The sequence below is a fragment of the Salvia hispanica genome, chromosome 1, assembly GCF_029641045.1.
Source record: "Salvia hispanica isolate PSC_SH4W2 chromosome 1, Shi_PSC_v1, whole genome shotgun sequence".
NCBI classification, from domain to species: domain Eukaryota; kingdom Viridiplantae; phylum Streptophyta; class Magnoliopsida; order Lamiales; family Lamiaceae; genus Salvia; species Salvia hispanica.
Window position 1 is genome coordinate 15,024,423 of NC_142692.1, and position 21,629 is coordinate 15,046,051.

Below are 21,629 nucleotides of genomic sequence, written 5' to 3' on the forward strand. Positions count from 1 at the left end.
TTTTTTACTCTTCTTAGCTCATACATTTACACACACACTTGGGAAAAATTCTGGGGATAATCGTGATAGAGGGGGTACTTTCTAAAGATCTCGAGTTTGGTAACACCGTCCTAGTGAGGGCGAAGATACAATTGTTTTAATTTCAGCTGTTTTTGCTAGTTTCCACCGTCGAACTTCACTTTTGGGAGTCGACTTTGATGTTGATCATGTTTAACTGCTTATCGCTCATGGATCTGAGTTTAGCTGTTTAATTTCAAGTTATTTTGCTTAGATCTCTCTGCTGTTAGCGTAATTCTTAAATTGCTATGTCGATCTCTGCTTATTTCGTTATTGAAGTGTTTGATGTGGAATTTGGTGACAGATCTGTGGTTGATTGAGTGTTCGGAGCTTAAATTTGTAAATCTGACGTGATGGAGAATTTCTTCTGTTTGGAGTCCGTGTCGGGCGCTTGGATCCGGAGTGGATTTAGCGTCTGAAGTTAGTTTTGGCGTGTGAAAGAAACAGTAGTTGATAGACTTGTTTTATTTCCTTTGTTTTCTATTTCACTTCGTCTAGGTATGCAGATCTGTTAAGTTCTTCGTTATTTATGCATAGATTTGATTTCAAGTTAGTAGCCCTGTTTTTGATTTGCTTATGTGTTTTCTCAAGAAGTTTTATGCGAATTTGGTTGTAGAAGACGATGTCACTGTCAGTTAGTACGAGAGTTAGTTATTCTGCCACTTTCCAGTCGTACTCTGCTTTTTCTTAGATGTGGTCCCACCGTAGAATTATCTCCTAGGTCTAGCTGTTAGGTTAAGTTTCTTTCTAATATTCCCAAGTCAAGTTAATTTTAATTTTCCTTAACCCAAGAAAATGCGTGGCAGCAGCCAACACCAAAAATACTCCCAAATCCTTGATTACGAGTCTTACGCATCCTTCTCTGTGGGATCGATCCCTACTTCCCTATACTAGGTTTAGTAAAGTGGTTGAGGGTTTTTGAAGCGGGGAAGTACTTGTGTGTCCGACGACCGGGATTCCGCACAACCTACGAGTTCCTAGACCAAGTGATCTAGTGGACTTGCTGGATCTGGGGAACCTGCCTTATTTGAATATCGCAACACTGCACACACACTACACTTGTACTGTCACATCCCAAGTAGCTTCAGGGCTATATAAACGAATTCGGGACTGAGTAGGGCCGCAAACCCTATCAGGCTAGTGTACACGGGAGATCGGGAGCCGTCCTTGCTAGTCGGCCGGTCTCGTGGGCGAAAGTGTGGCCACACTTCGTCGCACCTAGGGGTGGGTCGATACGATATATCGTATCGAAAACGCTGTATCGTGTTTCGTATCGAAAACATCGATATGAAAAAATTTCATATCGTTATCGCATCGAAAGTTTTGATATATCGAACTTTCGATATGGATAATATCAATATCGTTATCATATCGATATTTCGATATATCGTAAGATCGATACGATATATCTAAATATCGTTATCGTATCGAATACCTATATATCGAAAAATATAATTTTAAAACTGAAAAATAACACAAAAATTAATAAAACTTCAACACAATAAAATAAATAGTGTTCTTATTAGATTTCATATATATATATTTTTTTAAATATATGAATGAATTAAATGGTTTTTATATATTTATAATTTTAAACTTCAATATGTATTGAATTTCAATATGTTTGGATATATTCGATATAAAACGATATATCGCGATATAAGGAAATTCATATCGTTATCGTATCGGAAACTTACGATACGATACCGTATCGTATCAAAAATTACGATATACCAAAAATTCGATAATTTTTCGATATTTTTCAATACGATACGAGAGATATATCATTTTTTTGATATTTTTCCCCAGCCCTAGTCGCACCATATGAAATGTTGATTGATGAGGAAATGGGAGGTATTATTTGACTGGCCAGTCCATGAAATATTTTGTGATACTCGATGCTATCATTTCAATTAAATGCTAAACCTCGAGTTCACTATGGTAAGGGTGGCATAACTATAAAATGTTTTGGCATGAGTCCACAGAGTATGCTTAAAATACTCAGCCCTGCATGTGTTTTACCTATGTGCAGGTTGAGCGGCGATGGGCGGTCGGTGGTGTTGAGACAGTGAATCGAATAAAATGGATGTTTGGAACTTTGAGTGTAGTCGTGTCTTCATACATGGCTTCGCTTTTTCTTGGATTGCTTCCGCTGAATATTTTGAAACTTATTATCTTTGGTTGGTTTGAACTTATTTCTTTGATTTGGAATATTGGGAAATATTGCGTTTTGTTGGAGCTACAATAAACCTTTGACTTTTGAGCTTAGCCTATGTTAGCTATTAAATCTTGTTTTCGTATTTAAAGCCGTTGACTTATTGCCTTGATCTTCATTAAACACTTGGTCAAATCTCTTTAAAGGAAACCCTAGTCCACATTCTTGTCGCCTTAAGTTCGCCTAGTTAACAGTCGCCGTATTTATTATACCCTAGAAATGTCGGGCTGTTACAGTTGGTATCAAAGCCTCAGTTTTTTCCGCTCTGGACCCAAGAATCTTGTTGTATTAAAATCTGAAATTTGTGTAAAGTGATTAAGTGATAATCATCGAAGGCTCAACACCACGACTCGTCTCCGCTCAACCACGAAGAATGAGGTAACAAGTATCTCGATGAATATTGATATGAGTTTGTGAAATGTTGGAAATTGCGATGGGAATATTATACTCTGGTGAAAATGGAAATATGCCGATGGGAATCGAAGTTAATATGACGTCTTTGAAATTGTTGCTTGAAGTGTTAAATGATGAATATGCATGGATATGAAATTGCTAAATGCGACTATGCCAAGAATGATGAATGATGTTGTGCAAGTGAACTTGTATTTTACTCGATAAAGAAAATCGGCAAATATGTGTTAGACTTTATGTGCTTGGATGAATGAAATCCTATATGATTGTGATTACTTGGCTGCTACGAAGCAACTCCTATGGGAAATATGAAGTAAATACTATGGCTTTTGAAAAATGTGGTGAAGTTATGAAACGGGAGACACTATGCAAATGTGTAATTGCTTTTGTTTAATAATGAGGCATGATGTATCACATATTGAAGTATGATTGTGAACACGTATTGCTTGATGTTGAGATTTGTTATTACATGTTCAAACTGCAAATTTAACTTGAAGGACGTACATGTTGATTACTTGGAAGGAGAAAATTTTAATGCATATTTGGTGGAAATTATATGATTTTGAAAATGTGAAGGCGAAGTATGACACATGTGTAGTTGCAATTATGTGTTGTGATGGACATGAACTGCATGAAGTTGGAAATGCGATTTTGTGGATGATGCATTGACTAAGTGTTAATCTTTACATATAGTAATATACGATGGATGTTATTCTATGGAACGTCATATGACTTATGGGGATAAACATGCTTGATTGTGCTATGAATGAATGAAGTTTCATGTGATGATAATCCATGACCAATGAAGTACAAGGTATCGTATAGAATCACTATGAGAGTGAAATGTGAAATTTGTGATTTTTGTTGCGAACGTAGAAGCCCTATGAAGCTTGAATAGCATTTAAGTAATGATCGAATATATGTTGAAGTATGAGACTTCAAGCTATGCTTGAAGTTATCAAGTGCCTAAGAAGTAGGCTAGAACTTAGTTATAAGAGGACAACCGCAATATCAATATCACGTTCCTGAGTGATGGAACCAACGAAATATATATATATATATATATATATATATATATATTTGCTAAAATTGGTGTATCCTTACAATGGTGAGATCATACCTAAGATCTAATAAAACTATGCAGTCTTGTATACCATGCCAAAGTGGCGACGCGACACAAATACGACGACGTTTATGACACATTAAGACCAGGTGTATAATGGCAATGTTTTTCGAAAATGATCATGTGAAATGGCCAGGAAACTTTGAAGATGCGACCATCAAACATAGTTATTAATTTCGACGACAAGATGAATCTCAATTTGGAATCCACGGTTTCATAGAACGATGTTACCATGTTCATGCTCGCGAAAAATGTGCGAGAGAGTGCGACCTTCGTAGCTAGAATGACCGATTTTTAAATCAACAGTACTTACTTGGATCCTAAGTTCTTTTCGGGACGTTTTGAATACCCGAGAGCCCTTGTCTATTTAAACGCCTTGGTTGATTTACAATTTGCAAGTGATGTCCAATATTTCTTTTCCTATAACGAGTCATGACTCACTTGGCTTGAAAATTTGGTGTTTGCCCTTGTAACTTTGGACATCTTGATTGAGTAGTCTTCTTTAATTCGTCATTCATAAGGACGATATTTGATTTTATGAGCCTCCGTCATTGAACTTCATTTCCTAAAGTTGTTTGCAGTTATGACCTTTAGTATGATCACATCTCCAGACCTGTTTTATTCAAATGATAGAATATTCTTCTTGGAATTTTGTTCACCTCTTCATTTTACCAGTTCGTTCTTGCAGAAGTGAAATTCTTTGTAGCTCAGTGATTTTTCTTTCGGCAACACCAAGTTGAGGCTATGATGTTCTCTTCTTCGTTAACGGGTTTGATCGTGTTAATTTTCTGAAAAGTTCCAATCACTTTGAGTTGCCCTCAACAAACCCGTGAATCCATTGATGTGATTTCATTTTTCAATAACATGATGCCGTTGAACCATTGTTAGTGCTACTTCATGACATTTGTCTATGTTTCTAAATTCTGCCGCGACTGATTGTTTAGGCTTTGACATGTTTGAACGATATCATTCATTGCTGTCCGGAATTTTTGCAAATTTTGATCGGACAGTCTGCTATGTAATTTGAGATTTATTGCAGTTTCATCCTGTTTCCATGACCTACCTCATGTTCTTTCGAACTCTCGTCAGAAGTAAATTCTCAAGCTCTATGGGATTTACTTGATCCCTCTAAAACCATTTAAATTCTCGGAATGGACGAGTTAAGTTCAATGGAACTTAGTCCTTGCTTTGTTTCAAACCAATTGTCAATGATGAGATTTGAAAGTGTCGAGCTAGAAATATTATTCTTGTTTCCTTGATTAAGTTTGGAGCCTTCCGATGAAAGACATTTTGTGGTGCTTTCTCGAGTTGAAATCAGTTTTTATCCAAGTAAGATTGTTTGATCAATTTTCGAATTATTGATACAAGACTCAAGGAAATGTTAGAGTTGTGCTTTCGGATACACACGAGGAATAATTTCCTATGGCCAATCACGTGCGGAAATTTTTACACCAACTAAAAGCGTCGACATAACCAATAAACGAGACGTTAGATATTCTGCAACAACGAACTACCTGTCACAAGCTGCTGATCAAGGCAATGTGTGTGCGAATAGCTGATGATCTCTGGAGAAAGGAAATGTGTGTGCGAATAGTTGATGATCAAGGCATGACTATTAATGTGATAATTAGTTATCGATAAGATGATGGTGTCTTCACCAGTGGGTGGGATAGTAGAAATCTCTCGAACGTGCTCAAATGTAGAAATTGTACTAGGAGAACTTAAGTTAGTCGCTCACGACCTGCAAATTATGGCGATGAGAGATACCGACGTAATCCTAGGAATGGACTGGTTGACCTCGAATTTCACAACAATTCGTTGTAAAGAGAGGCAAATATCCCTACAAGCTCCGGGAAGGGAACCCATCGTGTATCATGATATCTCGATGAACCGGCGAACCGCGATAATCTCTGCACTGCAAGCTACCGCGATGATGAGAAAGGGGCGACCTGCCTATCTCGTCTATCTTCACGGCAATGAGAGTGATGAAAGAAAAGTGGAAGACGTCGCTGTTGTGAGGGAATTTCCAGACGTTTTTCCCGAAGTGTTACCTGCACCGCCGCCGGATCGACAATTGGAGTTCACCATCGATCTCGAAGTGGAAGACGTCGCTTCCAGACGTTTTTCCCGAAGTGTTACCTGGACCGCCGCTGGGAGCTGCACCCGTATCCAAAGCACCATATCGAATGGCGCCTAAGGAGTTGGAGGAACTCAAGATACAACTCCAGGAGCTCATGGACCTAGGATTTGTTAGGCCTAGTGTCTCGCCGTGGGGCGCACCAGTACTTTTCGTGAAGAAGAAGGATGGGTCGATGAGAATGTGCATCGACTATAGGGAATTGAACACTTAAGAACAAGTATCCACTACCGAGGATCGATGACCTATTCGATCAACTTCGAGGAACCGGAGTGTTTTCAAAGATGGACTTGAGGTCCGGATATCATCAACTAAGAGTTCGAAGGGAAGACATACCGAAGACTGCATTTCGCACAAGATATGGACACTACGAGTTTGTTGTGATGCCGTTCGGCCTAACGAATGCCCCAGCAGTATTCATGGATTTGAGGAAACGAATATTCCACCCGTACTTGGATAAATTCGTCCTAGTATTTATCGATGACGTTTTAGTCTACTCGAGGAACGAGAAGGAGCACGAGGAGCATCTGCGAATCGCTTTGGAGACATTGAGGACCGAGAAGCTATACGCCAAATTCCACAAGTGTGAATTTTGGCTGAAAGAAGTAAACTTTCTTGGACACATTGTATCGGCGGAAGGAATCAGAGTGGACCCCGCCAAAGTTGAGGCAGTACAACAATGGAAGTCACCATCAACCCCAAACGAGATTCGGAGTTTCCTAGGCTTGGCAGGATACTACCGAAGGTTTATAGAAGGGTTTTCCAAGATAGTGAGACCAATGACGCAAAAACTTAAGAAGGGAGTCAAGGTGAATTGGACCCCAGAGTGTGAAGCAAGCTTTCAACTCTTGAAGGAGAAGTTGACAACCGCGCCAGTGTTAGCTGTGCCAGAGTCTGGAGTGAACTACATAGTCTACACCGATGCTTCGAAGGTTGGACTAGGATGCGTGTTGATGCAAAACAACAAGGTGATCGCCTACGCGTCACGATAGTTGAGACCACACGAGTTGAAATACCCAACACACAATTTCGAGTTAGCAGTAGTGGTACACGCCCTAAAGATTTGGAGGCATCATCTCTACGGAGTTCGATGCGAAATCTTTACGGACCACAAGAGCTTGAAATATTTATTCGAGCAGAAGGACTTGAACATGAGACAACGAAGATGGCTCGAACTAGTGAAGGACTACGATTGTGGTATCAATTACCACCCCGGCAAAGCAAATGTGGTGGCAGATGCTTTGAGCCGAAAGGACCATTCGCAACTAGCTTTCCTGACAGAAGAGGAAAGTTTGATACGAGAGTTTAGTAAATTGCGATTGAAAGTAATAAGGGCACCTGAAACGGTGGAAGGACGCTCGCCACCTTAGTGGTGGAACCAGATTTGAAAACGAGAATCGTTGCAGCGCAACGAATGGATGCGAAACTCGAAGAGATTCGAGTGGAAGTGAGAACGGGCAAATCGGGAAATTTTAGTGAGGAATCCGATAATGCTCTCATCTTTGAAGGAAGACTATGCGTGCCCGACAACGAGGAACTCAAGAACGAGATCATGAGCGAAGCTCATGAGACTCCATACACTGCTCACCCTGGAAGCACGAAGATGTACCAAGACTTGAAGAAGTCATTTTGGTGGAATGGCATGAAGAAGGATATCGTGACATTTGTGGAGCGTTGCTTAGCCTGCCAACAGGTGAAGGCTTTACATCAACGACCGTATGGAAAATTACAACCGTTGGAAATACCAGAGTGGAAGTGGGAGCACATCACCATGGATTTCGTGACGGCTTTTCCAAAAACCCTCAAAGGAAATACCGTCATTTGGGTGATTGTAGACCGACTCACCAAATGTGCGCATTTCATACCAATTCCTATAACTCATGGATCGGACAGACTAGCTCGTATCTACATAAGAGAAATCGTGCGATTGCATGGAGTCCCAATGACGATTACGTCTGATCGTGACCCGAAGTTCACATCAAAATTTTGGATTTGTCTACAGCGCGAGCTTGGAACACGATTAAACTTTAGCACGGCGTTTCACCCGTAGTCCGATGGGCAATCCGAGAGGACGATACAAACTCTCGAGGATATGCTAAGAGCCGTAGTGCTCGACCGAGGCGTAAGTTGGGAGACCGCCCTACCGTTGATTGAATTCGCTTACAACAACAGTTTCCAAGCAACGATTAACATGGCGCCGTATGAAGCATTATACGGAAGAAAGTGTAGATCACCACGCTAATGGGATGAAGTTGGCGAACGAAGGGTACTCGGACCCGACGCAGTCGAGGAGATGATTGAAATTGTTCGAAAAATCCGTGTGAGAATGAAGGAAGCTCAAGACAGGCAAAAGTCTTACGCTGACGTCCGACGGACCGACTTACAATTTCAAGTCGGTGATAAAGTGTTTCTCAAGGTATCCCCGTCGAATGGGATAACGCGTTTTGGTGTCAAAGGAAAGTTGAAACCGCTTTTATCGGACCTTATGAAATTCTCGATGGAGTAGGACCCGTAGCCTATCGATTAGCGCTACCGCCTAACCTTGGGAACGTACACAACGTCTTCCATGTGTCACTATTGCGGAAGTACATGTTCGACCCGAAACACGTGATTCACTACGAGGAAGTTGCTTTGAATCCGGATTTGACTTACGAGGAGCGACCTCAGATGATTTTGGACCGTAAAGTTCAAATCTTGAGGAACAAATCTATTGCTAGCGTGAAAGTACTTTGGAAACCACGAATACAAGGAAGCCACGTGGGAGCTCGAGGATAAGATGATGGAACTGTACCCAGAACTCTTTCCATGAAGTACCAAATTTCGGGACGAAATTTCTTTTAAGAGTGGTAGGATGTAACATCCCGCTTTTTCGAACCCTAATTTTTGTGATGTGGAAATTTTTGCATTAAATGTTTTTAATGCTATAATTATGTGGAATTAAATGATGAGTGATTATTGCAATATTCTTTGTGACTTAATTGCGATATTGAGTTGAGTTTGAGTTGAATAGTCAAACTTGTTGAATATGTGACGTGGCTATTGAATAGTCAATATTGTGGAAAATATGACGTGGCCGTTGAATGGTCCAAGTCGTTGGAAAATGTGAAGTGGAGGTGAAATTCGAATATGTGGATATTTTAATGCGGGGAGAAATAATAATTGTGGTGAATTATCTTCTTAAGGGATGAGTGAGAATTTAATTGGAGCATTATTTAATTATGTGGAATTTTCGATCCCTCCTATTTATTGGAAAGAAATCCTATTTTTTTTGGATTTAATTATTGCTTGGGATTATTATCCAAAGTCCGATTATTCCTTATTTATTCCATGAAGAATTCGAAACCCCTATTATTTCTTGGAGATTTTCGAAAATCTCTTATTATGGGAGAAGGGATTATTTTTATTATATTATTTGATCCATTGTTTACTCTCTTACATAAATAAATTCAAATATCCTAGCATATCTTGCCAAATCCAAGGAGATCTTACCATATCCTAATTTAAATAGGATTTTAATTAAATCCCTTTTGAAGAAGCTAAACTACACGCCACTTTTATATTTAATTGGGGAGAATATTTATTATTTTCTTGCTCCGTGATATTTTATTCTACTCCGTAAAATATTCAAATTTAATCATAGGCTAATTAAATAGCCTAGAAATTCGAAATCCCCTATTTTCTCAACCAAATTAACGCCACTTCTCTTCCATATCTCTTCCAAATCTTTAATTTATTTAATTAAAGATATTATATCTTGCACTCTATAAATAAGAGAGAAGACATAAACCCTAGATCACAAATCACGCCTCCCCCACTCCCAAATTTTCTATCCCACTCTCCCCACTCTCTCTCAAGTTTTTCTTCTACTTTCTCCATTAATTCTTCATCTTTTGGAGAAGGATTGAAGCTGCAATTCGAGAATTTGTTGAAGAATCAAGATCCTACTTGTTTCCTACCGATTGTTCTATTGAAAAGGTATTTTTATTTTGATCTTCTCTTCTTCTACCGATCAATCGGTGTTCTTGAGTCCACATGCATTTAGATCGAGTGAAGGGGGAAATTAATCGGTGATTTTGGAATGCATGTGTATGTGTGTGTGACCGTGTGTGTGTGTGCACGCCTCGGTAGACGTGTACGTGTGTTGTGTGTGTGTGCGTGTGTTGTGTGTGGGAAACACTCATGCGTGGCACGTTTTGATGATAAATCTAGAGTTGTTGTGTGAATAAAAACGATATGATAATCGTACTTTGATTTTGAATGGGAATATTGAAAATAATCGATGGGAAAGGGAAACGTGAGAACATGCATGATTTTGATCCATGATTGAGACTTATTTGAAATACATGAACTAAAGGTGATAGCTCGCATTCTCGGTGTGATAACAAGAAGAAGTACGCATTTGAAATCGAAGGAAATCGAGGTGGGCTTTATTCTTAAACTCTCTCTTATGTTGCAAATTTATGAAAGTGGAGCAATAAGGGTGGATTAAACTGTTATGCCATGCCTATGATTATTTTGGATATTGTGTGTGTCTGATGCCTAGTTTGCGAGTGCGCTCCATTAGGATATAGGGCTATATAAACGAATTCGGGTCTGAGTAGGGCCGCAAACCCTATCAGGCTAGTGTACACGGGAGATCGGGAGCCGTCCTTGCTAGTCGGCCGGTCTCATGGGCGAAAGTGTGGCCACACTTCGTCGCACCATATGAAATGTTGATTGATGAGAAAATGGGAGGTATTATTTGACTGGCCAGTCCATGAAATATTTTGTGATACTCGATGCTATCTTTTCAATTAAATGCTAAACCTCGAGTTCACTATGGTAAGGGTGGCATAACTATAAAATGTTTTGGCATGAGTCCACTGAGTATGCTTAAAATACTCAGCCCTGCATGTGTTTTCCCTATGTGCAGGTTGAGCGGCGATGGGCGGTCGGTGGTGTTGAGACAGTGAATCGAATAAAATGGACGTTTGGAACTTTGAGTGTAGTCGTGTCTTCATACATGGCTTCGCTTTCTCTTGGATTGCTTCCGCTGAATATTTTGAAACTTATTATCTTTGGTTGGTTTGAACTTATTTCTTTGATTTGGAATATTGGGAAATATTGCGTTTTGTTGGAGCTACAATAAACCTTTGACTTTTGAGCTTAGCCTGTGTTAGCTATTAAATCTTATTTTCGTATTTAAAGCCGTTGACTTATTGCCTTGATCTTCATTAAACACTTGGTCAAATCTCTTTAAAGGAAACCCTAGTCCACATTCTTGTCGCCTTAAGTTCGCCTAGTTAACAGTCGCCGTATTTATTATACCCTAGAAATGCCGGGTTGTTACAATTAGTTTTATATTTGCTTCGTGCCATTAAAAATGACCCATCACTACAATAAAAAAATTCCTTTAAGGCCGTTTTTAATGCTTTCAAGAACGCTAATTTATGTTTCTAAATATACCACTAACGCTTCAGAAAAACGTCCTTATTGTAGGTGTTTCAATTAAAATTAGAAAACACAAACAAAAGCGTCCTAAAAAAATAAAAGTTCATATTAGTTTATCATTAATTTAAGGACGCTTTCTTTTGCGTCCTTAATTATTGTTATTTAAATTTTACAACACAAGTAATTGCATCTCAAAATAATTTTTTTGTAGTGCATCCTAACTAGGATGAGTCATTACTAAAATTGAAAACATCTTTTATCTCTACTGTATTCTCACTCGCTTGCTTTACCCTCTCCAATTAACATATAAAATAAAGCTGCATAAAATCTCGTGTCGTCCAAGGAAGGGGTCATCTTCTTTAGTATGAAGGGAGTAATAAAATGTGAGTGGGAAAGATGACAAATTTATAAGGATGGACAAAAATGGAAATAAGTGACAAATTTTCAAAGATAGAGAGAGTAGTTTTTGGAACAAATAATTGTAAATGGATATGATTCACTTAATTTAAGATATTGTGATTCCCTTCCGTTCGTGAATAGGAATCTCATTTCTTCTCGGCACGGGTTTTAAGAAATATTAAGAAAAGTGGTTGGGAGAGTATATTTTAAAGTGGTTGGGAGAGTATATTTTTTAGTTGATGAATGAATGTAATCCGGTAGTTTCACATATTGTCTAGGGTATGTGAGATGGTAGTGTCAAGTGTGACAACTGTCATACTTTGCAAAACAGTTACTCCCTCCGTTTTCGAGTAAGAGTCATGCTTTGACCGGGCACGAGTTTTAAGAAATATAAAAAAAAGGTAGTTGAAAAAGTTAGTGGAATGTAAGACTCATTTTTTATATTGGTTTTATAATATAATGTGAGTGAATTGAGTTAGTGGAATGTGTGGCCCACTTACTATTTATAGTAAAAATGAAGTGTGACTCTTAATTGGGAACGAACTGAAATGAAAAAGTGTGACTGTTAATCGGGGACGGAGGGAGTAATTATCAAATTTTCGATCAAAGTTTTTATTGTATCATGCATGCTACATGTTTGTTAGGCTGGGTTTTAAATTTTAATTTAATGCAGCTTCACAGATAAATTGGGTTTTGACACAAAAAAGGGAACTACAGATCAGTAATTCTTCTAGGGGTCCCATGTTTATACATTACTGTTCCACAATTGAAAAAAAAAAAAAACAATTATTTCAGTATACATTTGTTATAGTCCCCACTATTTTTGTCTCAAATAAGACAAAACCGCGCTAGTTTTAGTAATCTGAGCAGCTTCGCTTGACATCTATTCATCCCCAAATTATAGTCTTTCTTCTATTACTTTTGGTTTGAACTAGTACAGTAAAATTAGTCCATTTTAATTTTTAATAAATTTTTCTCTATTATAAAATAAGTTAATTTCTAATAATAATATTTCAATAATTTATTCTTTAATTATATTTTTATTACTTTACCAACTTCAAAGTAAAATTTATATTATATCCAAATTAAATTCATACTATATCCAAAGTCGTTAAATATAGGGGAAAGAGGAATATTATAATGACGCTAGTTAAATTGAGGGGAAAGAGGGAGTATATATAATGATGCAAGTCGTATTAATCTAATTTCTAGTTCCTCACTACAGTAGTGGAGTGAGAGGTGCCCATGGTTCAAAAACCGGCGGTTACGGTTCGGAACCGCGAGTGTTTTTTGCGGTTACGGTTATAGTTCCAAAACCACCGGTTTCAGTTTCGGTTCTGAACCGGCGGTTTTTCGGCGATTTTTACAGTTTTTCACGGTTCCGAACCGTCGGTTTTTGCGGTTCCGGCTTGGTTTCACGGTTTTCCGGTGGTTTTTTGCGGTTCCGGTTTGGAACTCCCCGGAACCGGCGGTTCTGGCACGGTTTCGGTTCAAAATTTTTGGAACCTGAACCGAACCACGGTTCAAATATCAACAGCTTCGGTTCGAGTAAATTCTTACGGTTTCAGTTTGGAACTGTAACTGGTCAATTTTAACCGCCGGTTCGAAAAAACCTTGGGCAAGTCTTAGTGGAGTACTACTTGTGTCTGTCTTTCATGTTCTAACTTTATTATTTTAGAATGTTTCATTTTCAATCGTCTTGTTTTGGTTTTATTGTACACCATGTAATAATAAATTTCATATTCTATTAATTTTTAATTTAATTTTATAATAAAATTATAAATATTACTAATAGTAAATGAAAATAAGGTTTACATTCAACTATTCCCCTTCATCCACCAATAAAGGTCTCATTTTGCTATTTTCGTCCGTACACCAATAAAAATCCATTCCTTTTTTTTTTATCATTTTAATAAACCTAATATCCCGCTAACTTTATCCAACTAATATTTTTCATTATAAAACTAATATATAAAGTATGACCTACCTTCCACTAACATTTTTAATCCACATTGTACTAGTACATTTTTTAAAACACGTGTCCAGTCAAATCTGTCTTTGTATTAATGGAAAGAGAGAGCAACTCAATTAGTAAAACGTTTCACCTTTAACCAATAGGTATGACGTTCGTGTCAACACATGGATAGATGAAGAACCATTATTAAATCTCTTTGTAAAAAAAATAAAATAATTTATCACTTGAAATAATTGATAACTACTTCTATTGGAATTTTAGTTAAAAATTGATTGTAGTTGGTGAATTTCTCATTGTGTATCAATAAATTGCATTTACTTATGTTGTTCATGGCATAAAATCTGTTGTGATGCACTATAACTAGTATCTCTAACTAATTTCGTGAGTAACATTTATACTTCAATTAATTATCTATGACCTTACTTCTTAATTTGCTATTTGTGCTTCCTTATATTTCAAGACTGAGTGCCACTATTACTTTTCTAACTATATAGTAAAATATAAGAGATGTATCATTACAAAACTTTCTTAAAAGTTATAACCTATAACTATATTTATTCGCAAATATATTGATATCAGTTGACATCATAAAATATATCAAATATAAGAAATGTATCATTACAAAACTTTCTTAAAAGTTATAACCTATAACTATATTTATTCGCAAATATATTGATATCAGTTGACATCACAAAATATATCAGATTTTTACTCAATATTAGTTCGTTGATTCTTGAATATTAGTTAACAATTCCATTATATCAGTAACTAATATGTTTTGTAATGCAACTAATATTAATGTATTAGAGAACTGATAATATGATTTTCGGTTCTCAAAATTCTCATTTTAAAAAAGTTTTCACTGGAGCATTAGGGTGTATCATTCCTTAAAGTGAGAACATATTTCTAATCCTGTGTTGCCATATGGTACCTAACATGCAAAATAGTGAACACTACATTACAATTCAGATTAGTGGACGTTATTGATGAATTTCCACAGATTATTTATAAATATTTGCGAATTTGCATTATAGATTGCTTAATTTTGTTACTAACTATGAACATTAGTCTATTGTATAAAATAAACTATCTATAAATATAATATGTTTACATCCATAACGTAAATTAAACTATGTATATTTATGATATAAAAATAAATTATCTAAAATGCAAATCCGTATCAGAGTATAAGTTTATTATACTAGTTTCCCATTTTATACTAGAGTCGATCAGATACTCAAATCTCTTTTCTTAGATTAGGGCTGGGTAAATATACCCAAAAAATGGTATATCGATCGTATCGTACTAAAAAATATCGAAAAATATCGAATTTTCGGCATACCAAAATTTTCGGTACGTTACAATACCGTATCGTAAGTTTTCGATACGATAATGATATGAATTTTATTATACCGCGGTATACCGCTTTATATGGAATATACGATATATATCGATATTATCAGTATACCGAAATATATCGAAAATCAATACGTATTGAGTTATCGATGCATACCGTTTATAATAATAACACGTATGGGGATGTGAACAATGTTTATTCCATTGTGTTGAAATTATATTAATTTTGGTTTTATTTTTCAGTTTTGAAATTATATTTTTCGGTATACAGGTATTAGAAATGGTATATAATTTCGGTATATCGTACCGAAGTTCGGTACGATATACCAAAATTTCGATAAGGTAACGATATAGATATTATCAATACCGAAATTCGATACATCGAAACTTTCGTTACGGTAACAATATGAAATTCTTTCATATCAATATTTTTGATACGATAACGATACAAAATTCGTGTTTCATGCATGATGTTTAATGTCAAAAATCACTACTACATTAATTTGATGCTAAAATGGTGGTTGATAGGTGCTCTATACAGATGTTGGGATGGATGCCTTTGACCAAATTTGACATGGTGATCAAATTGGTCGAAATAATTCATGTTTAAAATCTGCATTATCCAAAAAAGAAACACTAGTAGTATTTTACTAATTAGGCAGCGGCTAGGCGCTCGGCTAGTTCGCTATTGCGGTAAGCGGGCTGAACGGAGGGAAAATATAGCGCGAGAGGTCGGGTGTGGACTAACCGGCTAGCCTATTGTGCGGCGAGCGATCGGCTAGCCAAATTTTTTTTATTTATGTTCTATATTTACAACTCACTGCACTTCATTTTTTCTAATATTTGATAAACATCAACAATTAGAATGAATTAATCATATTTGCCAATTTATTTGTTGGGTTAGGGCATTGGCTAGGATGTTGCTAGGTTGTGGGAAATGCATGATGATATGACAAGCGGAGTTTTTGGCTAGGCTATTGCTATGTTATATTGTTGGTCCAGAGCTATTATGGATGCTCTTAAGCAATGAACGTGGTTCTTACCTAATACGGTTTAGCTTAGAGGAACGTTAGTGTAACACCCCAACTTTTCCTATTTTTTAGTTGAACTCGAAAGGACGTCGAATGGGTAGCTGAAATTTTTATTTAATCTTCATTTCCTTTCACCGATTAAAAGAGTATTGATCGTTTAAGATCGATAAAGATGAATCATAATATATATATAGTTTTGGGCATAACACCGAAGTCTTGATTGTCAAATTTTGTAAAAGGAATTTAAATATAAGAAATAAAGGATAATAGAAATAAAAGTATTTATTATTTCTAAAAGCCATTGTAGGCTTATTTCAATAAAAGAAAATTTATGCGGAGTATCTTTTTGAGTCCAATTTTGAAGGCAATTCAGTTGAAATCAATTCCACCTCACCCTAGGCGTGGCTTTTCTTCCCCCACTCCACGCGTCCCCTTTTTCTATTTTTGTTACACATTGTAATTCTCATCCTCAATATCTTCCCAGCTAATTCACAAATAAAACATAGAGTAGATGTGAGATGAGAGTTTCTGTCTAACTTTGGAGTGGATACCAAGTCTTCAAACAACTCCTCCCTTAAGAAAGGTACAGTCCATCCAGTTTAATATCTCTTCTCCTTCAGCATATTAATATAGAAATTTCGCATAAGTTGCATAAACTGTAATTCAAGCAAGAAATCCAACGATAGCCCGAAGCTAAACTGATAACTAATAATTCGAATGACTCGATTGTAATAATTGAAAATTTAAGAATAGAATCAAGAGTTAAGACTTAGTTTTGAAGCCGAGAGGGCCGATTATTGCCGAGCGGCGACGCAGCGGCGGCTGCGGCGCCAAGCGACGGCAGCGAACAATGACGATGCAGCACGGAGGCGGAGGAACAGCGGGAATCGACGGCGGAGGTCCGAAATTGGGAGCAAATTTTGGGCCAAAGGGAGAGACCTAGAGAGAGTAGGCCGAGGGGAAGGAGCTGACTACGTTAAGCTCACCTCCCGGAAGAATTTCAAGGGCGGTGGCCGGTGGTGTCGGCGCTTTCGAGTGAAGTTGCGCTGAATTTGCCTTGTTTGGGGCGAAAGAAATTTCGGAGAGAGAGAGAGACGGAGGGGAGAGAGAGAAAATCCGCCGGAGGGAGCAGCGGACGGCGGCGCTACCGAGAGAGAGACAGAGAGAGTGCGAGAGGTAGAGGGAGAAGGAGGCACTGATTTCTCTCTTCTATTTTGTTGGGGTAAATGAAATTTGGGATAAAAGAGGATGAGTTGGGAGTGACGATGGAGAGAAAGAATACACGTGGGTTATTTTAATTTAATTGGTGATTGGGATTGCATTTTATTTCCTTGGGCTAAGAAGGGAGTAAATAATTTGATCCTAACTTCAAGTAATTGGTGCTGCAGTATATAAAATAAAAAGGCCCAATTCTGAGATTTAATTACTTTAGACTTAAAATGAAATAGTTTAAATAAGCTAAATTAATTATTTTTATCAAATTTTTGTTATAATTTTGTGAGTGTAATTTTCGAGTAAAGTATGGAGTTCCAATTTAGTCGAAGCCCAGGAATAGTGAAAGAAGTATTAAATAATATATGAGTTCCAGAAGTTTTAAAGGATAGGCGAAAAATGAAAGGGATTAATTAGGAGGCATGCATTCCTATTAAAATTTAAGAATTTCTTGAAGTCTGATTGGTATTTTATATTATATTATATTGTCTTGAAAAAGGTTATCTCCGCAAGTTAAGGTCGGAGCGAGAAATTCAAGTTAAGGAAATTAAACGAACGAGGTGAACTTTTCTATCCTACATACTAATGTGGATGAAAATGTGAACTTATGTTGTTATTTAAGCAAATGATATTGTCTTGCCATAAATGATTTGTTTTATGTGTATGAAGCATATCTGTTTGGTTGGAACGTAGGAATCGAATTCGGGTCCGAGTGAGGGTGGTGTCCCTACTCGGATTAGTGTACACAGGTAACCGTTGGAAGGTGGCCACCTTCCACGGCACAAAGATGATATAGTGGAGGCCGTTGGGAGGTGGCCACCTCCCCGGCTGGAGAAAGATGTAGATGACCGTGGGAGAGCACCATCTCCACGGCACTTGGTGTTCAGATATGGCAAAAGTACAGAAAGAACTTAGACTGATTAGTCGAACTTTAGCTCACAAAGAATTTAGTAAGCTCGGGCCTTTTAAGAGAAAACCCTCGAGTGTTACTGTGATGGCATGACAATATTTTCATTTTATGTATGTATATTTTGGCAATGTGTTCACTGAGTATTTTTATACTCAGCCCTGCATATATTTCTAAATGTGCAGGTTGAGCAGTGACGGTGGAGAATGCTGAGCAGAGTTATGATTTTCCTTTTATTTTAAGTAGAGGCTCTCGGCGGTGCATGTATCCATACTTGTGATCGTTTTCTTTCCACTGCGTAGTAAAGTTTTACACAACATCGACTGTTCTTTTATACGCTGATAAATGCCCATTGATGATTAAGGTTTTGATTCAAAATCCTGGTGACCAAGAGTTATTTTGAAATTGTTTCCCCCTTTATTTCTAAGTGGATATTCAGTTATTGTTTACCCCCTTTCTGTTCCCCTCTTCTTATTTCCCACCCCTAGTCACGATTTTCTGGCTTTGCTATCCTTAGCAAAGTGCGGTCGTGACAGTTAGAAGGGCTACTTACTTTTTCAACACTGATAGTTGTCACATGAACTATTGGATGACCTTAGCTTAACTTACTGTCAACACCCGCGTGGCTTTAGAATGATCATCTAGGCACCTGGGGGAAAATTCATTAGTTCCCTTTAAGGATATTGATTACTTATGCTAGTGCTATGCAATTTCCACAACAAACGTTTACTAAGATGGATTACGATGAAAAGGGTGAAGATTGGTTGCAAAGTTATCGACCTAGATACACTATTTGATAAGTATTATGTAGTAAATAAAGATTTTTTCTGAACTTCCCAACTCATTCTAGAAATCAAATATATTCTCTTCCTGCCAAATTTAATTTCTTTTTTTTTTCAATTTTGTGAAATAGTGCAGAGTTGGAAGGATTAAATTTTCATAGATTCAAACAACTTGTGATCAAGTGTAGGGTTTTGTGAATGAGATGAAATGTTCAACAACTGATGCACATTTATTCTTTGAATAAAACGATTTATATCGATATTATCGGTTTACCGAAATATATCGAAAATCAATATGTATTGAATTATCGATACATACCTATTTTTTTAAGATTAAAAGTTTAAAATCATCCTAAATAGATATCCATTTAATTTATTTATATATTAAAAAATATTTATTGAAAACCCTAAAATCATAAATAGATATCTATTTAGTTTCGATATACCGTTAAGAACGGTTCAGTATGATACACCGATATTTCAATACGGTAACGATATAGATATTATCCACACCGAAATTTCGGTATACCGAAATCCGGTACACCTAAACTTTCGATACGGTAACGATATGAAATTCTTTCATATCGATATTTTCGATACGATAACGATACAAAATTTTCAGTACAATATACCGTATCGACCCAGCCTTATCTTAGAGCATCTCCAAGAGTGGAAGTAAATGGAGAGGTAAAATTATGTAACTACCATATTTACTTTATTTTCATTAAAAATTCTTCTTCAATGGGGGAGATATTTGAGAAGTTATTATAAATTTTCCGTTTTGAAAAACTATATTTACCTCTCCATTAATGGAGAGGTAAAATATTATAACTACCATATTTGTCTTTTCTTCAAGAAAAACTATTATCCAAGAGCGAAGGTATTTGAGAAGATATTATACTTTATGTTTTTAATGCATTTTGTACTATTATTTTATTTTTAAAAAATCATTTACCTTTCTATATATCTTTTTAAGTTTGGAATGTGTTACTTTTTGGAAGAGAATATTTTACTTTTTGAGAAGGTAAATAGATCATACTTCCTCCGTCCCACGTTACTTGAGTCACTTCTTTTTTGCACTCGTTTTGAAAAAATAATAATAAATAGTAAAAGTGGAGAGAAAGTAAAGTAAGAAAAAGAATAATATAGTTAAAACTCTTCTTTATATTATTCTCTCTCTTACTTTTCTTTTTCTCCACATTAACTATTTATTACTCCCTCCGTCCCACAAAAAATGTCACACATTACTTTTTAGTTTGTCCCACAAAAGATGTCATATTTCCCTTTTTGAAAAAAATTATCTCTCACATGAATATAAAAATTATACTTTCTCTCTCCATTTAACACACAACAAAACCTCCTAAAATTATGTGTCGTCCCACAAGTGTGACATCTTTTATGGGACGGAGGGAGTATTATTTTTTCAAAACGAGTGCAAAAAAAGATAAGACTCAAATAACGTAGGACAGAGAGAGTATACCTTTTCCATTCACTCTTACTTGTTGGAGATGCTCTTATAAAAAAAAAGATACCGTAGTATTTTAATATCAAATCATAGAAAAGGAACACAAAATATTGAAGTTGATGATGTTTTAAATAATCTTGGACGAGTAACAGCTTCGCAATTGTTCTTCAAACGACATCAAATGCAATTAGTACTACAATTTCATTTAATCCATTTACTTCACTTTTCATGTTATACTATTAAGTAATATATATATATATATATAGAGTTGTGATCAATGTCGAACCAATTTTAAAGACCGAACTAGAGACCAAATCTGGGCTATTAGATCTAGTTTTTTTGATGAGATGTGCTGCTGTGAAAATTTTTTCGGCTTCATTACAAGCCCATTTTACTTCATTATATAGGTCTATTACTTCATTCTGTACGTAATATCTTGAAACTACAACATGTTTTTACTTGCTTCCAATAGGTTTTGAAATGATTCAACATATGCTTCATTCAAATTCATTGACGTGGGTTTTTGCTTGATTAACATTTAAAAATGCAATTTATTCAAGTGAGTTTATTACTTCATTCAGAAACGTTATTACTTCATTGGATAAGATTTTTACTTCATTCCCGTAGGACTTCAAATGCTTCTACACATACTTCATTCCAATAATTTATTACATTATTCCATGTGTTTATTAAACCATATTAGCGCCATGGCGTTGGTGATAGATATTGTAGAGAGAAAGAACGGCACGCGACGGCGAAACCACATTTACGTACTTGAATGAAGTAAAAACCTACTGGAATTAGGTAAAAACCTACTAGAATGAAGTAAAAACCTACTAGAATGAAGTAATATATTCTGGAACGAAGTTAAATCTTCGTAACATGTTAGTATGACTTATTTACCTTCAGATGAATTAAAATAAGCTCGTGATGAAGGCGAAAATAATTTATAAATTTCTATATCTTATCCATAAAAAACTAGATCTAAAAGCCCTAATTTGGTAGGGTTCGGTGGTTCGGTCTTTAAGAGTGGATTTGTGGATAATGAGACTCTATATAGATATATATATATATATAGAGGATTGTGATCAATTGAGATTATTTAGGTTAATTGAGAAATGAGATGCAA

At 36.4% G+C, this 21,629-nt stretch overlaps 1 long non-coding RNA gene across 1 annotated transcript; it reads left to right on the forward strand.

Moving 5' to 3' along the window:
- The first annotated feature begins 16,553 nt into the window (after positions 1–16,553).
- Positions 16,554–18,582, forward strand: LOC148933318 (uncharacterized). The gene is made up of 3 exons (XR_016134335.1): positions 16,554–16,717; positions 17,846–17,906; positions 18,439–18,582. It is a non-coding gene; the product is annotated as an uncharacterized LOC148933318 (long non-coding RNA).
- The last annotated feature ends 3,047 nt before the right edge of the window (positions 18,583–21,629 follow it).